The 14376-nt window shown below is 35.4% G+C and overlaps 1 non-coding gene across 1 annotated transcript; it reads right to left on the bottom strand.

The window, feature by feature from the left end:
- Positions 1-6748: 6748 nt before the first annotated feature.
- On the bottom strand, positions 6749-6854 carry LOC131638022 (small nucleolar RNA R71). The gene has a single exon (XR_009294565.1). It is a non-coding gene; the product is annotated as a small nucleolar RNA R71 (small nucleolar RNA).
- Between the last annotated feature and the right edge of the window lie 7522 nt (positions 6855-14376).

Raw genomic sequence — 14376 nt, 5'->3', positions numbered from 1 at the left:
TGGTGAGCTCTCCAACATATGATTCTTCATCAGATTCATCAGATTCTTGGCAGTCAACTTTTATTTCCTCTCTGATCATGGAGTAGTCAGAGGGGTAGTTTGGGGTGTTAGGCTTCCATAGGTAGCAATTATCTTTAGACCTAAATCCCTTCATGACTTCTTCATTTTCTTCATTAGTGACAATACACTCCTCTTTAGTGAACTTGACATTGAATCCTTAGTCACATAGTTGGCTGATGCTTATAAGATTTGCAGCTAGTCCTTGTACAAGTAAAACATTATTTAGATTAGGAACACCCTGACCTTCTATCTTGCCAACACCTTTGACTTCTCTTATTTCTCCATCACCAAGAGTCACATAGTTGGTTCCCTCAAGTTTGAGGTCTACTACTGTGTTCTTTCTCCCAGTCATATGATTTGAGCAACCACTGTCAAGGTACCAATCTTCTTTGGCAGGCATTATTAAAGAGGTGTGTGCTACTAGAGCAACATTCTTAGCCATCCACTATTGCTTTCTGTTACAGGTATCATATTCAGGTTTGGCTTGTGAATTTGATTTGGATATCCAACTAGCCTGAAACAGAATGGCTTTATGTGACCAAATCTTCCACAGTTATGACACCTCCATTTTTGGAATTTCTTCTTTGAATGCCTCCTTCTTCTGTTTCCTTGATGTTGTGACATTGGAGCTGACATCTGGTTGGTCACACAAGTTTCAGGCTTTGCTCTCCTGAACCCAGACGTGAATTCCTCTTTAGCCACAAATCCTACCCCGGACATGTTTCCTGTTATTTGTCCAGACTCCAGAATTTCTTCTAGAGTATCAGTTCCATTATTCAGCATTTTGAAGGACTTGGTCATTTGATCAAGTTTGTAGTTCAACATGCTTACTTCACTACTGAGAGATTTTATGGTTGCAAGATGTCTATTCTTCTCAGTTTCTAACTCTCTTATGATTATCTCTTGCTTCTCCACTTGTTTGCAGACTTCAACATTCTTGAAACACAACTTCTTGTATGAGGCAGCAAGTTCATCATAGGTTAGATCATCATTACTGGAATCATCATCAGATGCACAGACTCTTGTTGGAACTGTGACATGTCTTACGGTTTCTTCTTCAGACTCGGAGTCTTCGTCAGACCAAGTGACATACAGTCCTTTCTTTTGCTCCTTGTGGTAGGTAGGACATTCAGCTCTTATGTGTCCAAATCCTTCACATCCATGACACTAAACCCCTTTCCCTTGATTGGACTTCTCCTCAGCTTTGAGTATTCTGCTTGGATCATAGGTTTGGCTGATTTCATTGGAAGTGTTCTTGACATTGGGTCTGGACTTCTGATCAACCCTTTTAATAAGTCTGTTGAATTGTTTTCCAAGCATGGCTATGGCTTCTGATAGATTTTCATCACTTCCACCATTGCTTTCTCTTGAATTATCATTTGTGTTGGAGACAAAAGCTATGCTCTTGTTCTCAACATGCTCACAGATACTCAACTCAAAGGTTTGTAGATAGCCAATGAGTTCGTCCAGCTTCATGTTACTGATGTCTTGGGCTTCCTCTATGGCAGTCACCTTCATATCAAATCGCTTAGGCATTGATCTGAGGATCTTTCTTACCAATTTTTCTTCAGACATTTTTTTCTCCTAAGGCTCCTGAGTTATTTGAAATCTCAAGGACATTCATATAGAATTCATAAATGGTTTCATCCTCTTTCATCTTGAGATTTTCAAACTTAGTGGTAAGCATTTGAAGTCTCGACATCTTTACCTTGGATGTGCCTTCATGTGTTGTTTTGAGAATATTCCAAGCTTCTTTAGCTAGTTCACAGTGTTGCACAAGCCTGAATATGTTCTTGTAATTCCATTGAACAAGGCACTTAGGGCCTTGGAATTGCCCAAAGCTAGCTCTTCTTCAGTTTTGTTCCATTGAGCTTCAGGAATTATAACAGTGGTTCCATCTTCCATAACCTTCTCAGGATGTTTCCATCTGCTTTCCACAGCTCTCCAGGCCTTGCTGTCCACAGACTTTATGACTGCTACCATACGAGGTTTCCAGTAGTCATAGTTAGAGCCATCCAGGATGGGTGGTCTATTCCCAAACACTAACAGTTCCTTCTCCATAGTACCAGAATTTTACTGTCCCTAAATCTCATCCAAATGTAAACAGGCAGGGTTCCTGTTCTGATGCCAATTGAAAATTCTAGTAACTCACGCTGGATGTCTTACTGGATGTTATGACATCCACAATTACACAACACAAAACGTTAAAACAGAAACACATAAAAACAATAAATAACACACAAAATTGTTTACCCAGTTCGGTTCAAACAACCTACTCTGGGGGCTACCAAGCCAGGGAGGGAATCCAATATAAGCAGAATTAATTCGGATTTAAACTCCCCCGTTTACAACTCCTCACTTAAAACCTACCCAATGTAATTCCAATCTATTCCTAGACCTGAGTATCCCCACTCACTCCCCCTCAATCACAGTAGTGATTACAAATAAACATTACACAAATTCAGAGAGAAGACACACTTCAAAAACACACCTTGATATGCTTAAAAGCTTCAATCAAGAGACACACACTCGTGCTTAAAAGCTTAGAGTGATAATTAACAAACACAGCCTATTCCAACACAATCATCAAAGTCAATTGCTTAGAGTACAAGAGACAGCTACAAAACTATGGTTCTTCACAATTAACAATCTTTCTCTCTGCGTTCCAAATTAGGATTGCAAATTTTTTATATGCAACTCTTTGGCCTTGAGCTTTTTTAGAAACAAATTAGGGTTAACTAAGTCAACCTAATTTACACGCCATCTGGTTGTTACAGAATATACTATCAGCAAAATCTTCTGGACGAAATATTCAGCACATAATAAAAGGTTTCCTAAATTGTAGATTGAGAGAAATTCGATAACACAATTAATAAAATATAACAGCTCCTGCTGTCACATAAGGATGTCATGACATCGGTCATGACATTCACTACAGAACCTGTATTAGCTTAAGACATATGTAACTTGCATAACACAATATCAAACATGTCATGACATCAGTCAAGACATTACACACTCAGGTATGTTTTACCACAAATGCAACCAACATGAAAAACATCTACAAATAATGATGATGATGGTGACCATGCTATGCACAAAATGGTGTGGGATCTCAGGGTCAAAAATTGGGGTACAACAGATATCAATGTATACAAACAAACTTAAGTATAAGGGTTATGGAATGAGAGAGAACATACCTCAATACAAATCATATTATGTATGTATGAGTATGGTGTATAAGATCAAATGGATGAATATATATGGAAAAATAACTCATATATGTATGGTTAATCAACAATACACACACACACACACACACACACACACACACACACACACACACACACACACACATATATATATATATATATATATATATATATATATATATATATATATATATATATATATATAAACAAAGGTATATGATACAAGTATAGGGATTAATCATGTATTTACACAAGCAAATAGACAAGGTATGATCAATCAAATAAATGATGGACAAAACTTCAATGTGTATCAAGTATAAATATGGTAAAAGACAAACATTTTGGTTCTTATATACATCTAATCACACAAGTTCTAAAGTTCACAAGTATGGTTAATTTTATCAAATTATAGCCATGGATATCAAAGTAATGACCATGACAATGACGAACAAGTTGATATTAACAAGGTGTTGCATCAAAATCAAGGAGAAAAAAAATCATGGATCACAATTAGGGTTTGTAGTATACAAACAAAATCTATTCATTTGGAAACAAAATAAACCCTAGGTGAAAAACTAATAGGGATCATGATATCATCATTAAAATAGGCTAATCTCAACCCTAGTGGAATCGCACAAGCTGACTTAATTCATTTGGTGAAGAAATCATTATAAATATTTGAGAAAAGACTTTTTAAAAGGTATAAAAAGTACTATTTTTGATTTAATTAAAAAGTGATCAAATAACAATATTTTTTTTGGATATATATATATATATATATATATATATATATATATATATATATATATATATATATATATATAAATGAGAAGTGCGCAAAAAATCAAGTCAAAATGATTAAATTTGCTAGGTTAAATAAATAATCTAAGTTGTAAAATAAAATGAAAGAAACTAGTGATAAAAAGTTGTTTTGTGGCCAAAGGATCTTGAACCCATGCCCAATGCTTCACAAGTTAAAAGAACTACCACCGGGTCATGTGCCGGTGGTGATAACCAAGTGCAAACAGTCAATAAAATATGTAAAACAAGGTTTGAATGCCAAAAAAGAAAATAATCAAAAGGTCTGGGACGAGGGGGATTCAAAACTCAGGTACAAGGCTCAAAGGTGACAATAAGGCACACGCTCTACCATTGAGGTGACGATACATCCGTTTATTAAAACATGAAACGCTAAATATATTTTATATCAAGCCTGGAAGTTCAAATGATGAACTTCATCTTCAACCTTGGACTCTCAATTTTCAGAAAATGTAACTTGCTTATTTCTCAACTAATTCAAATAATGTAAACATGAAATTTGCTTAGTTTTTCATCACGATTTCAAACATGTATCATTCACAAATTTATTCAAACTATATCTCAAGAATTTCTCAAAAAACTACATGAACCCTAAAATTTCAAAATAAAATTAAATGACGTTTATCAACAATAAATAATGACCAGTTGAGGGTTAATGATACTCACATCATAACAAACAAGATAGAATCGAGTTTTTCCCGAAATGATGCTTAAAGGAATGAATTCGAAATTCCAAAAACCTTACCAATTGGAGAAGGTTAAATGCCTTTTTAGTCACTTCCAGAAGTGAAATGATGATCTGAAATGCTTCATGGGGCCTTCCCGAAGCTAATTGAATGATTGGTATGCTTCGAGAGTGCCTAAATTGCTCTGCTCAAATCAAGTTGCAAATGCTTGAAGTTGAAAATGGAGAATGAGATTAGAGCTGTTATAGATGCCAAATGAAGCTTTGAACAACTTCTTCTATGTGGTGTATGGAAGGTGTTTGGAGTCTAATATTGCACAAAACTTGTTTAGAATTCAAAATTCTCAAGTTTATGCAAGGGGAGTAAAAATGGAACTTTGAGTGAGGGAGTGATTTAGATATTTCTGGTGTGTTTGATTTTAGAGGCAAGGCATCCTATTTATAGGCAATATTTGTGAGTTGTGAGAGAAAATATCAGATCAATTGGATGTCTCTAACTCTATTTGACTTTGTTTGCTTCATGGTGAAGTAAACTTGAAGGTTATGGTTCCAATGGCTTTAGCATGCTTTGTACAAGACAATAGGGAGGCACTTCTGAGTTCTAGGAGGTTGCTTATTGGTTTTTTGAAGCTTTGAGATCAGAAGCAACAAGGTATGGGCTCAAGATTAAAGTTGTTGTGATTAAAACTTGTTTACTAGAATGGAAGTGCCAATTTCATCTCTTCGAAACTCCTAGATCACACATGCTACGAATGAGTTCTTGTACTTTTTGGAAAGCCTGAAACATCCTCTACAACATTCATGTTTGGTGTTTCTCTGAATTCACAAGGGATCATTGTTGAAAATGGCCTAAAATTCAAGCTCTTTTTAGGATCAAAACTGCCTTGTAAATTTCACTAAGTGTTTTCAATTGAGACATCAATTTCATGGCTTCATAACTCAAAATCCTTACACCTTTTGGGAAATCATTCTCAAGGACAAAGTTGTTGTATGAATATTTCTATTTAATTTGATCTTTGGAGCGTGAAAAATAGTGACTTGGTGAAGAAGTTACAAGCTTCCAAAGTTAAGTACTTGAATATGTTAAATCTTTATAACTTAGAAAAATCTTCAAAACCCTAATCTTGACTTTTGGAACTTTTGATTGATTTTCTTGATTAAACTTGATCAAATAACTTCAATAATCATAATTTCATGATCCTTAACCTTAGAAGTCCATAGTTGAGAAAAATTCCAAAAGTCAAAGGTAAATCCTACAAAATTGACTTTTTCCAATTGAATTGCAATCTCTCTAACACAAATTGAATCAAGCTCTTCTAGCCAAATGAATGATATGAGTGGTCTATAAAGAATTACTTGTGATCCTTGAATCATGTTTTGAGCCATAAGACCATGCTTTTTACCAAAAGTCAACTCGCTCAAAGAATTAGGTCAATAACCTAATTGGTGTACCAGATGAATTTAAAAGTTATTGATCTTGATTTGAGGCATTCTTGAGCTTGGATATTGATGATGGTATTCACTTGTGCATATGAGAAGCTTGAGTCCCTTTGAGAATCTCAAAGCCCTAATTGCCCAAACTTTCTTGATTAATCACCTATCTTGTGAAACAAGCAACAAACAAACACGATTTTTTGTATATTTGGGGTTAGCAAAAGATGCATGAATGATTTTATATGAAATGAGTGATGATAATGATGATCACACTCTTTTAGATTCACTGCAAATGAAGTGGGATCTTACGGTCAAAAATTGGGGTGTGACACTTACATCTGTCCATTTTTGTGTTGTACGCAAACGCATTGAAAAGTAATGGCGTCGATCCAGAAGCCATTCGACTACGTCTCTACCCATTTCCTTGATGGACAGAGCCATAGTTTGGCTGCTGTCCCTGCCATCAAATTCCAGTACGACGTAGAATTAATTGAAAAAGGCATTATTAGCATGCTACTTCCCACCGAGTAAAACAATTATGCTAAGGAGCCAAATAAATTTTTATAGACAGAAAGATGACGAGTATTTTTTTGAAGCTTGGGAGAGGTATAAGATATGATGAGGCTCTACCCACATCATGGTCTAGAGTAGTGGTTGATTATCCATACCTTTTTTAATGGTCTTCTGTAAAATACTAGACTGACCAAAGACATCGCAGTTGGCGATGCACTAATGGACAAACCCTTTTAGGAAGCCTATCAACTTATAGGGAATATGACTCAAAACCACTATCAGTGAGGAAGCGAGCGTGCTTCTGTTGAGAAGTCCCAACTAAAGGGCGGCATGTACGAAGTAAATGGCATTGGCCATGTCAAGGCTAAAGTAGATGCTTTCACTTAAAATATTAATAATCTTATCCTTACCCCCATAGCTACGGTAGCTGACGTGACTCCAAGCTGTGAGATATGTGGAGTCCCTGGACACATCATTACTGAGTGTCAACTGTTGACTAGAACCTCACCTAACTAGGTAAACTATGCACAAGGAAATCCATATTCCAACACTTATAACCATGGCTGGAGAAATCATCAGAATTTCTCCTATAAGAATAACAATGATTTGTTTCCTAGTCCACCGCCTAACACACCTCCAGGTTTTCAAAAAGGAACCCCTTATGCACCTCCTGCACCTAAAAAGTCCAACCTAAAGTTGATGATAATTTTTTTTGTCATGTCCCAAACTCAACAAAACAAAGAGTTTATGAACAAAAATGTTCATACGAATGAGCTGGTAAAATAATTGTTGAATAAGGTAGATGTGATGGCCACACACAACAAGATATTTGAGACATAGATCTCGCAGGTAGCCCAACAACAAGCAGCTACTACTACCTCAGCTAGTGTTTTTCCTTGCTAGCTACAACCTAACCCAAAGGGCCATGCTAATGTCATCACACTACAAAGCGAGACGGAATTAGACGACCTTGTTGATCATAAAGTTATAGATCAGACAGTGATTCGGAGAGTAGAGAAGGAACTAGATACAGTTGTTAACAATAGTCTTGTAAGATAACCATAAGTTGATAATGGGAGGGAAACCAAAGTCAAGGAAATGGTTTAGAAGGAACAGCCATATGTACCTCCTCCTCCATATAAGCCACCCATTTCATATCCTCAGAGACTTGCTAAGTTCAAGATAGAAGGTTACTTTAAGAATTTTGTGGAGCTCCTGAAGAAGCTCCACATCATTATTCCCTTTTCAGAGGCCATTACACAAATTCCCTCCTATTCCCAGTTCCTTAAAGAGATCTTATACATTAAGAGGAAGCTTGACAATGACAGTACTGTAGCACTCACTAAAGAGTGCAGTGCCATCATACATAACAAAATTCCACCAAAACTAAAAAACCCACAAAGCTTTTTCTGTTCTCTGTGTGATTGGAAAATTTGTCATCAACAAAGAACTTTTTGATTTAGGAGATAGTGTAATATTGATGCTTCTCTCGATATATGAGAAGCTAAATCTTGGTAGTTTAAATTCCACTAAAATGTCCCTCCAGGTGGCTGACCGCTCAGTCAAGTATCCCATAGGTATCTTGGGAGATGTTCTAGTTAGGATCAGCCAGCTGTACATCCCTATAGACTTCATAGTGAAGGACATAAAAGAAGACTCAAATATCCCAATTTTTTAGGAAGACCCTTTTTAGCTACCGCAGGTGCGATAATTGATGTAAAATGAGGGAACCTTAATTTCAAGGTTGGTGAGGAGAAAATTGTGTTTATTCTTTCCCAGTTTATGAAAGTTTTCGTTATTGATGATACATGTATTTCATAGACATTATTGATTAACTCCTAAAAGAGTTAACGTTGGAAGCACTACAAACTCCAGAATTGGTTGAACTTCTGGCTGCATCCATGCTAGGGAAGGTGAGTCTAAGTATTATCACCCATATGTAGATGATAGTTTAAGAGTGTCATGCGCTTACTCCTGACCCCATTGTTGCACCCCAATTTTTGAACAATGAGATTCCACCATATTCCTAGTAATAGGATCATCATTATTATCATTATCATCATGCATATATTATTTGTTAACCCAAAAGTACAAAAATTTGTTGTTTGTTGCTTGTGTCTCAAGACAGGAGACTGATCAGGGAGAGACTGGGCAAATTAGGGTTTTGAGGCCCACAAAGGAATCCAACACTCTCAAATGATTCAAAGGCATCCAAATCAACATTAAAATCCATTCACATCATTCATTTGAATAGGAGACCTTGATTCATATGAAAATCACAAAGCTGCAGTTCATTTGGAAAAAGTCAACTATGTGGGTCAACCATTGACTTTTGAGAAAAATGGTCAAGTATGAAATTTTAAGGATTCAAATCATCATCATATGATTATTAAAGACATTTGACCAAAGAAAAATCAAGAAAATTCATCAAGAATCAAAAAGTCAACAAAAAACAAAATTAGGGTTTTAAGTGGATTTTAACCTAATTTTGGGAACTCCAAATTTTGCCTACAAACTCAAAAATCTCCAAACAGGAATGTTGTAGATCTTGATCAAACAAACAACTCATCACAGTGAACATTTCTCCAAAAAATGTTTATTTTGAGAGATTTGGAATTAAGAAGGTTTATGTTCAAAAAACTTAGAAAATTTCTAAGTGTTTTCACCTAGTTTTTTCTCAACTTCAAGGCCTTCTTTCTCCATGATCCCAAAGGAGTTTGAGGAAACTTTTAACAAGTGAATTGAAGTATGTAGCAAGGGCTTTCCAAAGAGACCACTAGAATGAAAATCCATTGCTTTATCAAAGAGTTGTGATTTTGTGAACAAGGCACCATGACACTTGAATTTAAGCCATTTTGATGAAGAACATGAAGAACAAGTGTGAGATTTTGTCCAAATCTGAAAGAATCTTCCAAGTACAAGCACTCTAACTTGTTCAAAGCACCAAACTCAGAAGATTACACATTCTTTTGAACTATGGTCCATGTATTTTATGCATTATCCAAATTTCATGCCATTTATGTACAAAAGTCACCACTTCCATTCTAGAAAAGCATTACTTTTACAAAGTCCACTCTCCTTGAGCCTCTCCCATGTCTCCTCTGCAGCAAAAGCTTTCCTAACATCACAAGCAACCTCTCTAAGATCAGATCAAAGCTTCCCATGCATGCTTAAAGCTATGTACTTTGTTGTGGAAAACCAAAATTCTCATTTCTTCACAAACAAGCAAAAGAGTACAACTATCACATGTGAACTTAAAACTCTGAGATTTTTCCCTCCACAAACCCTAATTTGTGCCTATAAATAGAGGCCCTTGCTTCTTTCATCAAATACACAAAAATTTCTCCAAGTCACCCTTGATTCCAAACTTCTTATTTTGTGTCATTTCCATTTTCATAGCCATTTTGAGTTAGAAAGTTTCTGGAAGTAAACCAACCCTTCCAACAACTTTCATACATCATTTGGAAGCTTTTGATCACCTCCAAACACTTCCCAAACACCTCTAACCAAAAATCACATTTCAACCTCCATTAAAGGTCTTTTTAAGGTCTTAACCTACCAAAATCCAAACCAAACACTTACCAACCAAATTAACCTTTCCAATAGCTTCTATTAATCATATAGAAGCTATCCACAACCCTCAAACACTCACCAAAAGCCTTGAGCCAGAAATCACTTCTTAAAACTCCATTAAAGCACTTCCTTGTACCAAACTTGTCAAAATTAATTTGGCTCGTGCGTTTTCAGACCTTTTGTGTTAGATACCTTCTAAACATCATTTAGAAGCTATCCAAACACCTTTTTTGAATCTGTAACACCTAGAACTATAAGTTCCAGCCATAACTTTTTCTTTGTGTCGGTGAAATCGAATTTGAGCTTGCAGGGGTTCTCAAAGAGTTCTAAGTGCCTTGAAAGCATCCTTAGACATCAATGAAGGTTTCCAGATCCTCGAAGCATCTTTGTAACACCTCTAACACAGATCACGATCTCCATTTTCAGAGGTATCAAACTCAAACTTTGGCATATCTGTTTAAGCATCATTTTGATCATTTCTTGTTACCATTCTATTTAAAATCATGTAGGGAACGAAAGCCCTAAAGTTTTGGGGCTCAATTGTGTGTGTCCAAAATTTAATTTAAAAAATGATTTTTAGGGTTCTTCACGTTTTTTCCAGAAATTCATATTCATCTCTGATTTTTAATGTTAGTTAATTATGTGGTTAGATTCGTGATTAAATGCTGATCATTTTAGAGTCTTAATTTGTCAATTTTGATTAAGTTTTGAGAAAGTTTGAATTTGTGCAAATTGTTGTTGTTCTTGGCGCGAGGAAGAAGATGAAGTCTGAAATTTTTTTCATTCATGACCAATTTTTTTTATATTTATTGCAAGGTGTTTCAATAACGAATACATCGTTATAGCTCAACTGGTCACAATGCTTGTACTTAGCGCGTCCCATAGGTCTGGGGTTCGAATCCCCCTCGCCCCAGACCTCTCTGCTATTTTTTATTTTTAGGTTCTATAACTTGTTATGTGTTAAAATCAACTAGGATCTGTTTCTGGTCACCACGCGTGCGTAGCTCAGTTGGCCATGGTTTTATGCATTGAGTGAGAGGGCGTGAGTTCAAGCCCTTGTGGCCACACCCCATGTTTTTTTAGCACTTATTTCTTTAGTTTTTTTACAAACTTCTAAAATCCATGAAAAATTGTAAAATTAATGTTTTTGATCCCTTCTTTTTTGTGTGATTTATTTATTTTGTGTATTTTCATACCATGTTAAAAAATACCAAAAATATTTAATATTTTATCATTTAAAAATTTATTCAAAAACATGTCTTTTATGTTATAAAATCAACTAAAAATCTCTTTGTTTTGATTATTTCTTTGAATGAACTTTGTATATTTATATATATATATATATATATATATATATATATATATATATATATATATATATATATATATATATATATATGTGTGTGTGTGTTTAGGGTTAGGATTAAATGTTTTTAACTCCTTCATGTACCCTTAGACCATTTCTCTTAAATAAATTGGTATTTAACAATTAAAATCAATTGGGTTTAGGTGTTTACTTTAAACCCTAATTCAAACAATTTTAGGTCTAAAACCCTAATCCAAAAACACGTTGATCCTTGTTTATCCATGATTAATTATGCTTATTACCTTGTACATACTTGTTGATTTTAATCCTTTCCTTGTACTTAATTGTTTACCTTAACCATTATCTTGTTAATTTCTTACCATTTATTATGTATATATGTTGTTTATCTAACCCCATGTTTAATCATCATATCAATCATTCATCATTCATACATGAACTTTAAACCAAGGGTTTAGATACATCCATCTCTTATTTATTGACTAAAATTGTCAAGGTACTCAAACTCCCTTTCCAATATCTTTTATCTTGTGTATAAAGTATTGGTAAAGCTTTTTAGCTTGTCTTTTAAATAGTTTAGTATTGTTAAAGCTTGACCAAACTCTTTTGTTTTGAAACCTTGGTACTAAGAATAGAATTATTCCCGGTGAAACTATTCTTAGTCGATTGACCTTGTATTTTAAAGTTTGGTATTTTTTTTTTGAAACCTTGGTATTAAGAGTAGAATTATTCCCGGTGAAACTATTCTTAATCCATTGACCTTGTATTTTAAAGCTTGGTCCCTTTTTATGTGTGTTTTAAAAATTGTTAAGTATTTTAAAGCTTAACCTTTTAAAACTTTTTAGGTATTTTAAAGCCTAATCCTTTTTCAAAATATTTTGTAAAGTATTGTTAAAGAGGTTCCCATGGAGTACCATGGATATGAGGGGTGCTTAAAACCTCCCCCTTGTATAACAAACCCCCTTACCCAAATCTCTGATAAGTTTATTAGTTTTTATTTTAAAAACTTCTGTGGGTTTTATTCACTCTTTCTCCCATTCCTTTTGGAAACAATAAAGCGCGGTGGCGACTCTATTTAAAACAAATGAGCTAAGTTTTTCCGATGACTTTAGTCTCACCAATTTCACCGCTACACCCATGCCTAGCCCTAAGCAACCTTTAGTACAGCTTAAGGTGCTACAAAAAAATCTGAGATATGAGTTTCTAGATGAGTAACTTGATCGTCTGGTTATAGTTAATGTCGACCTTGATAGGGATAAGAGTGAGAGACTCCTAGTTGTTCTAAGAAAGTATCCTGAAGCTTTAGGCTACAACATCTCTAATATAAAAGGAATTATCCACTTTGTGTGTATGCACATAATTATGCTAGAAAAGGACTCAAAATCCTCAAGAGAGCATTAGAGGAGGATTAATCCTGTTATGAGTGAGGTAGTTAGGAATGAGGTGTTGAAACTGCTTGATGCTAGGATTATTTATCCAATATCAGATAGCCAATGGGTCATTCCAATACATGTTGTACCAAAGAAGGGAGGAGTAATTACAGTGCAGAATGAAAAAGGGGGAATAAGTAGCTAAGCGCATAGAAAGAGGATGGCGAATGTGTAATGATTACACGAAATTAAACAAAGCAACCAGAAAAGAACATTTCCCTCTTCTTTTCATAGACCATATACTTGAGCGCCTGTCCTGGCACTTGCATTTTTGTTACTTAGACGGATATTCAGGATTCTTCCAAATCCCAATCCACCCCAATGATCTGGAAAATATCACATTCACATGCCCCTATGGCTCATTCGTACACCGTCATATGTCCTTCGGGTTATGTAATGCACCTGAAACTTTCCAAAGATGCATGATGGAAATCTTTGCAGACTTCTTAGATGACATCTTGGAAGTTTTCATGGACGACTTCTCCGTATGTGGATCAAGTTTTGAAGGACGCCTTGCTAATTTAGAAAAGGTGTTAGAAATGTGCGTGCAAGTCAACTTATTATTTAATTGAGAAAAGTGTCACTTCATGGTAAATGACGACATAATCTTGGGGTATATAGTGTTTGAAAAGGGAGTCCAAGTTGACAAAGCTAAGATCAAGGATATTGAGAACCTCCAACCACCTAAGATTGTCAGAGAAGTCCTGAGTTTCCTAGGACACACTAGTTTTTACCGGCGTTTTATTGAGGACTTCTCTAAGATCACAAAACCCTTGATTGGTCTCTTGATGAAAGATGTTGAGTTTGTATTTGTTGAAAAATGTCTTGAATCCTTCCAGCTTCTAAAACGTGCACTGATCTGTGCACCTATTATGAAACCTTTTGATTAGAGTCGAGCGTTCGAGATCATGTGCGACACGAGTGATTACGGAGTAGGCGTTGTTTTAGGACAACGAATAGATAAAAAATTGCATGTCATCTATTATGCTTGTAGGAACCTAGATGGAGCTCAAACAAACTATGCCACAACTAAGAAAGAGCTCCTAGATGTTTCTCATCATGTCAAGACCGTGCAGCTATAAGGTATCTACTAAGCTAAAAGGATGCAAAGTCGATGTTAGTTCGGCAAATCCTGATGTTGCAAGAGTTTAACTTTGAGATCCGAGACAAAAAGGGTCAAAAAACATGTTTGCAGACCACCTGTCAAGGTTCGACAACGTTAAGCCTTAGCATGTGCCCATTAACGATGATTTTCCCTATGATTGACTGATTACGTTCATTATATCCGAAGTACCTCGTTATTCTCACCTCACTGATTATCTTTAG

This window comes from Vicia villosa, unplaced genomic scaffold (genome assembly GCF_029867415.1).
Source record: "Vicia villosa cultivar HV-30 ecotype Madison, WI unplaced genomic scaffold, Vvil1.0 ctg.002147F_1_1, whole genome shotgun sequence".
In the NCBI taxonomy this organism is placed as follows: Eukaryota; Viridiplantae; Streptophyta; class Magnoliopsida; order Fabales; family Fabaceae; genus Vicia; species Vicia villosa.
This window is presented reverse-complemented; position numbering and strand designations above follow the sequence as displayed.